Here is a 12,409-nt window from a genome sequence, read left to right as displayed (position 1 = left end):
CTGCTACGCTGATAGGCCCGTTGTAGTAGTAGCGAGGAAGACTTCGTTTTGTGATAGAGAATGGGAAGAAGTTACGTTGAGAAGGTTTAATGTTTATTGTCTGGAAATTATTTTTATATATTTTCGTCGAATTTTGTTGGATTTATACACTCATATGTATGTATGCATGAATGTATATATATATATATATATATATATATATATATATATATATGTAATGTATATGTATGTACACACACACACACACACACACACACATATATATTATATATATATATATATATATATATATATAGATATATATATATACATACACACACATACATATATACTCGTAGTCATTCAGTTTTCATGTATTTTGTGGTAGACTGCTTTGCAAAATCGAGATACGACTCACTCTCTCTAAAACTGACTAATTCTAAATTGTACTTATTTGTCTAACTTTTAATAAACGTTTGTAATCACGAGAGAATTGTATCTGGTTCATTTTATAGCTCAAAGTAAATCTTTACGATTCAAGTCACAATAATAACTACCGTTTACGAGACTGTGAAATCGACGTCAGAAATTTCATTGTTTACAGTTGACGAAATCATCTCGAATATTTAAGACTGCGCGCGTTTGGGGCCTTAAAATAATTCGTGAAAAATGTTTAATCCACATCAGCTGTCATTCCTGAAAAAATGAAGGTGTCGTCGTCGAAAATAGTATTCGGATAAAAAAACGGACGTTTTATGGTTTTGCTATTTATAATTTATCCATGACCTCTGATACACTGAAGTCTAATACTCCCGATTTAGTGATTTGTTATACCAGGATATCACAGTTTTTCAGTCGATTTGGCGGTAACGTCATATATAGTAATTGGTAACTCTGTACGTCTAGAAAAATTAGAATATAATTTTATAGATTGATATTTGGTAACTCTGTACTTCTAGAAAAATTAGAATATCATTTTATAGATTGATATTTGATTATGATAACTATTCATTTTTATTATTACTTATCGATAGTTATATTTAAATTATTTAACCAATAAACATGAACATGATAATATTCCAATATTCAGCTCAAGTATATTTGTAACAGTTACCAGGATAAATATATTTCACTTATTTTACCAATAAACATGAATATGATAATATTCCAATATTCAGCTCAAGTATGTTTGTAACAGTTACCAGGTTAACATCATTATACTCCGGATATTTAACTTATTGCCCTTTTTTCAATATCATACTCCGAATATTAACCTGTTATACTCCAATACAGGCTTATACTCCAGGTATTCTACAGTCATACTGTTTATGAATATTTAAATGTCTAAGGGGGATTCTCCATAGTAAATTTAAGGAATTTCCAAGATGAATCTAGGAATTCCCATAGAAAAAGAAAATTGAAGAATTCTCCTTAATAAAAGGAGGAAGTCTCCACAATAAATCGACCAATTCTCCACAACAATTAGAGGAATTCTCCATAATAGATAAACACAGTCGCCATAAGAAGTCGAGGAATTTTTCTAAATTAGCTGTGGAATTCTCTGTAATGAATTAAGGAATTCTCAATAATAAGTTGAGGGTTTCTAAAGTAAGGAGTTCTCCAAAATAAATTAAAGAAGTCTTTCAAATAAATCAAGGAATTCTCAATAACAATGAAGAGAGGAATTCTCCGTGAAAAAAAAAAATTGAGGAATTCTCCGTAATAATTGAGGAATTCTCCATAAAAAATAGAGGAATGCTCCACAACAAACTGCGAATCTCATTTTCACTATGCAACTAATTACAGCATGGGAATGTTTCTGGCCGCCTCATTTGCATTCATTGTCTACCAAATTTGGACTAATTCCCACCCATTTTTACCTCACGCCTGTACTGAAACAGCAGACCCTTCTCTCTCTCTCTCTCTCTCTCTCTCTCTCTCTCTCTCTCTCTCTCTCTCTCTCTCTCAAACGCATCCAAGACCATTTATAACAATACTAAAGCCATTTGTGCTATTATTTCCCCACGGGTATGAGCGCATCGGGCGTTTTTTTTATTTATTTTATTTTCTTTTGCAGGCAGCTAGGAATTAATGAAAGCGAGCAATAAAAAGATCTAGAGGGCTTATGACGTTACGTTACTGCGCTGCTGTCCTTTTGTTTTTCTTTTGTTTTCGTCGGGCGTGGGTGCCAGATGCTCGATAATGATTGAAACATAGGTTTAAAAGCGAGGTTTTGAGGGCATTGCAAATGATAGTGGTAGGAGAGAGAGAGAGAGAGAGAGAGAGAGAGAGAGAGAGAGAGAGAGAGAGAGAGTTTGGTTAGCGTCAGATGTCGTGGATTACAAACATACAGGCCAGGGTGTTCCTCTGGTACACCAGAATTTGGGGATCAGTGGGCTGTCTCTATACTGACAGGATGAAATTATCTCTCTCTCTCTCTCTCTCTCTCTCTCTCTCTCTCTCTATATATATATATATATACTATATATATATATATATATATATATATATATATATATATATATATGTATATGTTATGTAGTATATAAAAAAAAATGTATAATTGTTCATGTAACTAATATTATATAAATAAATATATATTAATGTATATATTATTATATACATATACATAAAATATTTCATTATACATCTATGTATTTATGTGTATAATTACATATATATATATATATATATATATATATATATATATATATATATACACACACACACACACACACACACACACACACACACACACACACACACACACACACACCTCCCCAACAAACTACAGAGTTTGCTTCGGAACCTGATTGACTTTAATGGCTTGGGGAGATTGCATGCACGTCCTTCGCCTAATAAGTTAATGACGGGACCTCCACCACTTCCCGTCGTTATTTATAAAGGATTAAAACTTAATAGGTGTATCGATTACACTTTGAGCGATGCAGTTATCCCTGGGCACTTTGCTAAACTTCTCCTTAAACTTCTTTTTCCCACTTCGTCCTGCTGAGAGATTTTCTTTAGAGGGAGGAGGTAGACTTTTCTTATATTATTATTATTATTATTATTATTATTATTATTATTTATTATTATTATTATTATTATTATTATTATTATTATTATTATTATTATTATTTATTTATTTATTTATTTATTTATTTTTTTTTTTTGCTCTATCACAGTCCTCCAATTCGACTGGGTGGTATTTATAGTGTGGGGGTCCGGGTTGCATCCTGCCTCCTTAGGAGTCCATCACTTTTCTTACTGTGTGTGCCGTTTCTAGGATCACACTCCTCTGCATGAGTCCTGGAGCTACTTCAGCCTCTAGTTTTTTCTAGATTCCTTTTCAGGGATCTTGGGATCGTGCCTAGTGCTCCTATGATTATGGGTACGATTTCCACTGGCATATCCCATATCCTTCTTATTTCTATTTTCAGATCTTGATACCTTATCCATTTTTTCCCTCTCTTCTCTTCAACTATGGTGTCCCATGGTATTGCGACATCAATGAGTGATACTTCCTTCTTGATTTTGTCAATCAACGTCACGTCTGGTCTATTTGCACGTATCACCCTATCCGTTCTGATACCATAGTCCCAGAGGATCTTTGCCTGATCGTTTTCTATCACTCCTTCAGGTTGGTGCTCGTACCACTTATTACTGCAAGGTAGCTGGTGTTTCTTGCACAGGCTCCAGTGGAGGGCTTTTCCACTGAATCATGGCCTCTTTTTGTACTGGTTTCTGTGCAAGTTGCCGGGCATTCGCTTGCTATGTGGTTTATGGTTTCATTTTTCGTATTGCACTTCCTACATATGGGAGAGATGTTATTTCCGTCTATCGTTCTTTGAACATATCTGGTTCTTAGGGCCTGATCTTGTGCTGTTGTTATCATTCTTTCAGTTTCCTTCTTTAGCTCTCCCCTCTGTAGCCATTGCCATGTGTCATCGCTGGCTAGTTCTTTAATCTGTCTCATGTATTGTCCGTGCATTGGTTTGTTGTGCCAGTCGTCTGTTCTGTTTGCCATTCTCCTGTCTCTGTATATTTCTTGGTCTTCGTCTACTTTTATTAGTCCTTCTTCCCATGCACTCTGGTTTTCAGATATTGCCCCAGTGCTCTGTTCTCAATGTTGACGCAGTCCTCTAAACTTAGTAGTCCTCTCCCTCCTTCCTTTCGTGTTATGTATAGTCTGTCCGTATTTGCTCTTGGGTGTAGTGCTTTGTGTATTGTCATATGTTTCCTGGTTTTCTGAGCTATGCTGCGGAGTTCTGCCTTCGTCCATTCCACTATTCCTGTGCTGTATCTGATTACTGGCACTGCCCATGTGTTTATGGCTTTTATCATATTTCTGCCATTGAGTTTTGGCTTGAGTATCGCCTTGATTCTCTGCATATATTCTTTCCTGATCGTGTCCTTCATCTCTTGGTGTTTTATATCCCCTCCTTCCATTATTCCCAGGTATTTGTATCCCGTCTCATCTATGTGTTTGATGTTGCTCCCATCTGGTAGCTTTATCCCTTCAGTTCTTGTTACTTTGTTACTTTGCCGTTTTGTATGTTGACTAAGGCATTATTATTATTATTATTATTATTATTATTATTATTATTATTATTATTATTATTATTATTATTATTATTTTTCCGAAGATGAATCCTATTCCAATGGAACAAGCCAACCAAAGGGCCACTGACTTGAAACTATTATTATTATTATTATTATTATTATTATTATTATTATTATAATTATTATTATTATTATTATTATTATTATTATTCATACTGATCAAGCCCACCAAAAAGGCAACTGACTTGAACCTCAAGCTTCCAGAGAATATGGTGGTCATTAGGAACTAATGTTTTGAAGGGAAAGTATATTAATTATAAAGGAAATATGGATTTTAGTTTATTTATTCATTTCTTAATTACAGCTTTCAATCCGTTTAATTTTTAATGATGACTTGATTATCTTTAGACTCTTAAGTAAGAGGTTGCTTGATATTATTCATTACATAACTTGAGGAAACACAACTGATTTTGCCCGTTTCGATTACAGCAATGTTGACTGTTATCTGACTGGCATAATAGGTAAGAAATATGGTCCTAAGTATTCAAATGCAAACTGACAATATGTTAACCAGACTGATTGGCAGATAAGAAATGTGGTTCCTAAGTATTCACATACAAACTGACAATAGGTTGGCTTAACTGATTGGCAGATAAGAAATGTGGTTCCTAAGTATTCAAATGCAAACTGACAATATGTTAACCAGACTGATTGGCAGATAAGAAATGTGGTTCCTAAGTATTCACATACAAACTGACAATATGTTGGCCAAACTTGCTGGTAGTTAAGAAATATAGTTCCTAAGTTTTTAGATGTAAACAAACAATATTGTGAACAAGTGTGGCACGCTGTCAAATCTAAATTCTTGAAGATTCCTCATAAAAAATTGAATATTATTCATACAGTTCCTCCCTACCACAATATGAAACCGGGAAAAAAAAAACAAAAAAAAAACCAGCATTTAAGATTCTGGGCAGAGCTGGAAATGATTTACAACGGGCCGTTGTTTATACGTAATATTCTACCCAAGAGAATCCGACTCGCTTTCGCTCCGGTTCCGCCACCGAATACAGTGTTATTCAATTTCCCCTTCTTTATCGAGTGTTCCTTACAGCTGTGAGGCGTTCAGTTCCCTTCCTTTATGGAGATTTCCCCTCCCCATTTCATTTCTAACCCCCTTTATTTACTCTCTTATAGTGGCCATCCTTTATTTTGTATATTTGCAAAGGAGGTTCTTTTAGAATACGAAGGAGTTCATTTTCGAAGGGATAATATTTATGCTCCCAGATGGTCAGGGGTATTTGCCACAAGACACGCCCACACAGCCAATATCTGTCTATCGTGATTTGATACATTTTTGTCTATTTGTTGATTTATCTATTCTTTTTTAATAAGTGAGATCTGATCCTAATAAAAAAAACTATTTAATCACGGTCTATTTCTTAATATTATATATACAAAGTATACTTCTTATATAAGATTTGCTACTGCGACTGTGTACGTCTAGTTATAAAATTGTTGTTTCGTCATTATTATTCAAATTAATAAGTCTGCTGTCCTGTTCAGTTTCATACAGAGAATTCCTTAATCAAAGTACTATTTCATCGTGGTCATTATATTACGCATCACTAAGTACTTCAAGTACTTCTTATGATATGCTGATGTGAATATAAAATGAAACTTTAAATTCAAAACCTTGAGTCAACCCTTTCCCCGAAGTTTGTCATTTGGTCATCCATGCATACTTGCGTCCATGTCAGAATGAAGCGGAGAGAAAGAGGTAAAAAAAGAGAGAGCGAGAGAGAGCGAGAGAGAGCGAGAAAGAGAGAGAGAGAGAGAGAGAGAGAGAATAATGGCAAATTCAAAGTTGCTTAGTCTATGATGCTTATATATAATTTAATGTCAATTAGTAAGCAAGAGAGAGAGAGAGAGAGAGAGAGAGAGAGAGAGAGAGAGAGAGAGAGAGAGAGAGAGGAGTAAATACTTGCAGAATCAAAGCTGTTTTAGACTATAGTTCTTATTGTACATCTTAATGTTAAAGAGAGAGAGAGAGAGAGAGAGAGAGAGAGAGAGAGAGAGAGAGAGAGAGAGAGAGAGAGAGAACTGTAAACGCCAGAATCATACCATTCAGAAAACACAATAGCCCATTACTTCTTGGAGAACTTTCGTAAGACCGTCTTCGTTTTATTGGCTCTTACGTTACCATGGTAACAAGAAGCTTACATAATATCAGTCGTTTTTCGTCCTCTCTCTCTCTCGTTCTCTTTTTTTCTCAGGCGTATAAAGTGGTTCTGTGGGAAGAGGTTGGTGATATTTGCATGGGACCTTCGGCTGCCCTTCGGATCCGTGGTTTTATTCCAAGATTCTTGTCTCTTTCGTTTGGGTGTCTGAAGGGACTGAGATGAGGGCTTTTAGTATATATATATATATATAATATATATATATATATATATATATCTATATAATATATATATATATATATATCTAATAAAAGGAGCCCATAAAAACACCAAAATAGAGAAAAAGTACTATATTTCAGAGGACTGCTGTCTCCCTCTTCAGGTAGATGAATGAGAAAAGTTCACAGAAAAGGTGGTATTTATACCAAGAGGTCCATCCACAAACAAGCCATTTTAAGTCACCCCGCTGATAATCTTCCTCTAATCTTCTTAAGGGTTGGTTGAATGAAGACGTTGTCGATCGTGTCCGAAATCCATCCTCCTTTTGAGATGTTCATTACCTGCCTCTCTTTTATTAAGGCCGATTCCATCATTTGACTCTTGTACCGGCAGTTGCTGCTATAAATTACACGTGACAAATTCCAGTTGATTCTATGGTTATGTTCATTATTTGGGTTGAAAATAGCCGAGTTCTGTTGTCCATACCTAACTGACCGTTTGTTTGTGTTGTTAATTAAAGTCTCTGGGAAGGGAAGGGTTACCTGTAAATCCGATGTAAGATTGGTCACAGTCCTGGCATGGGATTTCGTATACCCCAGAGTCCTTTGGAGATGTCTTTTGTTGGACGTTAATCAGGGATTTGGCTAAGGTGTTTGGGTAAGTAAATACAAAGGGTTCGATTTTCCGAGGGGGTTGGTTATTCTTCTTAATCGTGTCCAGGTGGGGAATTATTATTTTATTGTTGGGTGTATCTCTGGTCTTGTCTTTAGGGGGTCGGTAGAAAATTACGTTAGCTTTGTGAATTGCTTTCTCAATTATATGGTCAGGAGATTTTAAAGACGAAGTTGCTTGCGAATTAGTTCAAATTCTTTTTTTTTTTTTTTCTTTTTCCAGGAATTCTGGGGAACAAATTCGTAAGGCTCTTAAGAATAAGTTACTAGCTACACCCTATTTTGATAGAAATGTCATGATAGCTAAAGTAGTGAATGTATGAAAGTGAGAACGTTGGTTTTTCTGTATATGGTAAATTTGTATTCTGTCGTATCTCTGATTATTAAAACATCAAGTTTAAAGGAATTTGTTGTCTGTTTCCCATCAACTTTAAATTTGATGCTGGGCACTAATGTGTTTTTAATTTCAAGAGGAATTCATTGAAATTGCCCCACCTATTATCCCAAAATGTTAGGATATCATCCACGTATCTCATCCACAGCATGTTTTTGGGTTTTATTGCATTTATTACTGTAGTTTCAAAGTATTCCATGTACAGATTGGCTAGAACAGGACTTAAAGGACTACCCATACTACACCCGAATTTTTGCTTGTAGAATGATTCCCCGAATGAAAATACGTTATTAGATGCACATAATTCAACTAGCTTTATTATTTTGTCAGCGCCAATGGGAAATGATCTGAATAGGGGGATATTTTTCCCTTAAAAAACTGAAGAACTCCTGTACTGGTACTTTAGTGGAACAAGGAATCTACATCAAGGCTTAAAGTTTTATGTTGTGAAGTGGTATATGTGCTCTCTGAATTTGTGACAAAAATCTTCCGAATGTTTAATGTGACTGGGAGAAAAAGTGCCTAAAAAAGGGGAAAGGAGGCCAGCTAACCATTTAGAAATTTTGTAATTGAAAGCACCGGCACATGAAACGATGGTCTGAATGGAAGATTGTCTTTGTGAGTTTTGGGAAGGCCATAAAAATAGGGTAATTTAGGATTAATTACTTTAAATTTCTCTAATAGTTCAATACTCTTTTTGTCTTTGCCAATTAATCTTACTTTTTTCGGAAAGTAAGATTAATGTTTTTACTTGAAGCAAAGACCGATGTACTATATTCTAAATATATTCTAGCTCGTTGGGATAGGCAATAAAACAAGCGAATGACTGCATAAATGAATATATTTAAATGAGTCTATTTCAATAACAAATACACCAGGCCGGGTGGTGAGAAGAGGGTGAATGCAATAGGAGATGGGCGAAGGTGACTGAAAGATGGGTGACGGGAAGATGAAGGTTGCAATAGAAGATGGGCGATGCAATAGATGTGCTCTCTCTCTCTCTCTCTCTCTCTTTCTCTCTCTCTCTCTCTCTCTCTCTCTCTCTCTCTCTCTCTCTCTCTCCATTTTCTGTCTTTGATGTTCCTTAAATGGAAACATTTTCATTATCGCAGGCAATAAAATAACGGTTATACACACACACACACACACACACATATATATATATATATATATATATATATATATATATATCACATATCCACAGGTGAAAAATAATAGACAGGGTGTAGGTCCTGACCGGTTTCGGCTTTATTTTTCAAGCCATTGACAAAGGACTGATGTCAATGGCTTGAAAATAAAGCCGAAACCGGTCAGGACCTACACCATGTCTATTATTTTTTCACCTGTGGATATGTGCGATAAACGAATCACGTGCTAAAGTGATTATAATCATATATATAATATATATATATATATATATATATATATATATCTTAATATATATATATATTATATATAGCCTCAGTAGTTTTTGTTTCATTTAAGGTTAAAGGTAGCCAACAACATAGGCTGAGAGTTTCAGAGTTTTCTTACGTGTTAAATTTAACCCATTATTCACAAAAGACGGACTTCCAGGCGTTCTAATGAAACAAGAATACAGACATGAAAAGCTGAGCCTTTAATTCAATCCCTCATTCATAAAACAAGGCTTCTGTGATCTTAGACAATGTAAACACCAAGAATTCTCTGTTTCAGAATCATCCTAACGCTCCCCCTACCTCTTTCGTATACTCCACACGTCAGTCCATTCCTCTTTCTAAATTCACCTCCTAAGAAGAACTCCTTACTCTAATAGCCCCTAGCATCAAAACACGGGAGGGGCGGGGGGTGTGGTAAGAAGATGCCGGCCTATCCTCACGGGGTTATAATAATCTTCACGGCTTGGTAAGCGCTCCCTGGAAGGAGCGCGAATGTCATCCTTTTGCGTCAGATAAGGAGCAGAGTAATAGCTCCCTTCTCGTTTGGGGGAAAGGAAGGTGGCTTTCAGAATGGGGAAAGATGACGATGGCGTCTCTGATGTTTCTGTGTGGTGGGTATGTTTTTTGTTTGTGTTTTGGTTTTTATTCGTTTGTTTTTCCTTTTCTTGAATAGGGATTGTTTTTGCGTCGAGTAGTGCTAGCAGTTGTCTTTTTGCCGAGTATTGCCTAGAAATTGTCTTGTAAGTAAATATATTGCAATTATTTTGTGCTCAAGCAACCGGATACGTAAAACATTATTTGGAGTCAGGCCCAATATGAAGACAAATATAAAAAAGAGATATATATATATAATATATATATATATATAATAATATATATATATATATATATATGTATGTATGTATGTATGTATGTATGTTACATGCATTTCTTTGTTTGCCGTATGCATTTGAAAGAGAGAGAGAGTGTATATGTGGTTTCAGCTGGTTCTTGAGCCAACCTTGATGCGATTGGCGAGAGAGAGAGGAGAGAGAGAGAGAGAGAGAGAGAAAGCGTGTGTATGTGTGGTTCCTCTTTAGTAGGAACAACAGAGAGGGAGAGAGAGAGAGAGAGAACCTGACCCAGGCAAGCAGTTTCCTCCACATGCCATTAGTTGGTGGCTTATGTGGAAGGAACCAAAGCATTAGGGTGGCGGGGGGGGTGGGGGGGGGGGATCTCTTTGAAGAAGTTCGGCAAAACTGAGTATTTTGCATAAGTAGCTTCGACGGGTCGTCAGTCGTTGAATATTCACTTGAGATATTGCTTTTATCAATACGGCATAGGGTGCGTTCACTTCGTGGCATTGACTCAGACTTGTATAATCATTACGTGCAATAGTTAGCACGTCTGTTAATCGTTATTATTATTATTATTATTGTTATTATTATTATCATTATTATTATTATTATTATTATTATTATTATTATTATTATTATTATTGTTATTATTATTTATCACAGTCCTCCAATTCGACTGGGTGGTATTTATAGTGTGGGGTTCCGGGTTGCATCCTGCCTCCTTAGGAGTCCATCACTCTTCTTACTATATGAGCATTTCTATGATCACTCTCTTCTGCATGAGTCCTGGAGCTACTTCAGCCTCTGGTTTTTCCAGATTCCTTTTCAGGGATCTTGCGATCGTGCCTAGTGTTCCTATGATTATGGGTACGATTTCCACTGGCATATCCCATATCCTTCTTATTTCTATTTTCCTGTCTTGATACTTATCCATTTTTTCCCTTTCTTTCTCTTCAACTCTGGTGTCCCATGGTATTGCGACATCAATGAGTGATACTTTCTTCTTGATTTTGTCAATCAACGTCACGTCTGGTCTGTTTGCACGTATCACCCTATCTGTTCTGATACCATAGTCCCAGAGGATCTTTGCCTGATCGTTTTCTATCACTCCTTCAGGTTGGTGCTCGTACCACCTATTACTGCATGGTAGCTGGTGTTTCTTGCACAGGCTCCAGTGGAGGGCTTTTGCCACTGAATCATGCCTCTTTTTGTACTGGTTCTGTGCAAGTGCCGTCATTCGCTTGCTATGTGGTTTATGGTTTCATTTTTCTTATTGCACTTCCTACATATGGGAGAGATGTTATTTCCGTCTATCGTTCTTTGAACATATCTGGTTCTTAGGGCCTGATCTTGTGCCGCTGTTATCATTCCTTCAGTTTCCATCTTTAGCTCTCCCCTCTGTAACCATTACCATGTGTCATCGCTGGCCAGTTCTTTAGTCTGTCTCATGTATTGTCCGTGCATTGGTTTGTTGTGCCATTCCTCTGTTCTGTTTGTCATTCTCCTGTCTGTATATTTCTAGGTCTTCGTCTACTTTTATCAGTCCTTCTTCCCATGCACTCTTGAGCCACTCGTCTTCACTGGTTTTCAGATATTGCCCCAGTGCTCTGTTCTCGAAGTTGACGCAGGCCTCTATACTTAGTAGTCCTCTCCCTCCTTCCTTTCGTGTTATGTATAGTCTGTCCGTATTTGCTCTTGGGTGTAGTGCTTTGTGTATTGTCATATGTTTCCTAGTTTTCTGGTCTATGTTGCGGAGTTCTGCCTCCGTCCATTCCACTATTTCTGCGCTGTATGTGATTACTGGTACTGCCCATGTGTTTATGGCTTTTATCATATTTCCGGCGTTGAGGTTTGAATTGAGTATCGCCTTGAGTCTCTGCATATATTCTTTCCTGATCGTGTCCTTCATCTCTTGGCGTTTTATATTCCCTCCTTCCATTATTCCCAGGTATTTGTATCCCGTCTCATCTATGTGTTTGATGTGAGTCTCATCTATGTGTTTGATGTCCGTCTCATCTATGTGTTTGATGTTGCTCCCATCTGGTAGCTTTATCCCTTCAGTCCTTGTTACTTTCCCCTTTTGTATGTTGACTAAGGCACATTTTTCTATTCCAAACTCCATCCTGATGTCCCCAGATACAATCCTTAC

At 36.4% G+C, this 12,409-nt stretch overlaps 1 long non-coding RNA gene across 1 annotated transcript in view; it reads left to right on the top strand.

The window, feature by feature from the left end:
• The window catches only part of LOC135203864 (uncharacterized), a 174,215-nt gene that overhangs the window by 160,892 nt on the left and 914 nt on the right, over nt 1–12,409 (top strand). The gene's annotated exons all lie outside the window — the stretch shown is intronic.

The sequence above is a fragment of the Macrobrachium nipponense genome, chromosome 44, assembly GCF_015104395.2.
Source record: "Macrobrachium nipponense isolate FS-2020 chromosome 44, ASM1510439v2, whole genome shotgun sequence".
Lineage (NCBI taxonomy): Eukaryota > Metazoa > Arthropoda > Malacostraca > Decapoda > Palaemonidae > Macrobrachium > Macrobrachium nipponense.
This window is presented reverse-complemented; position numbering and strand designations above follow the sequence as displayed.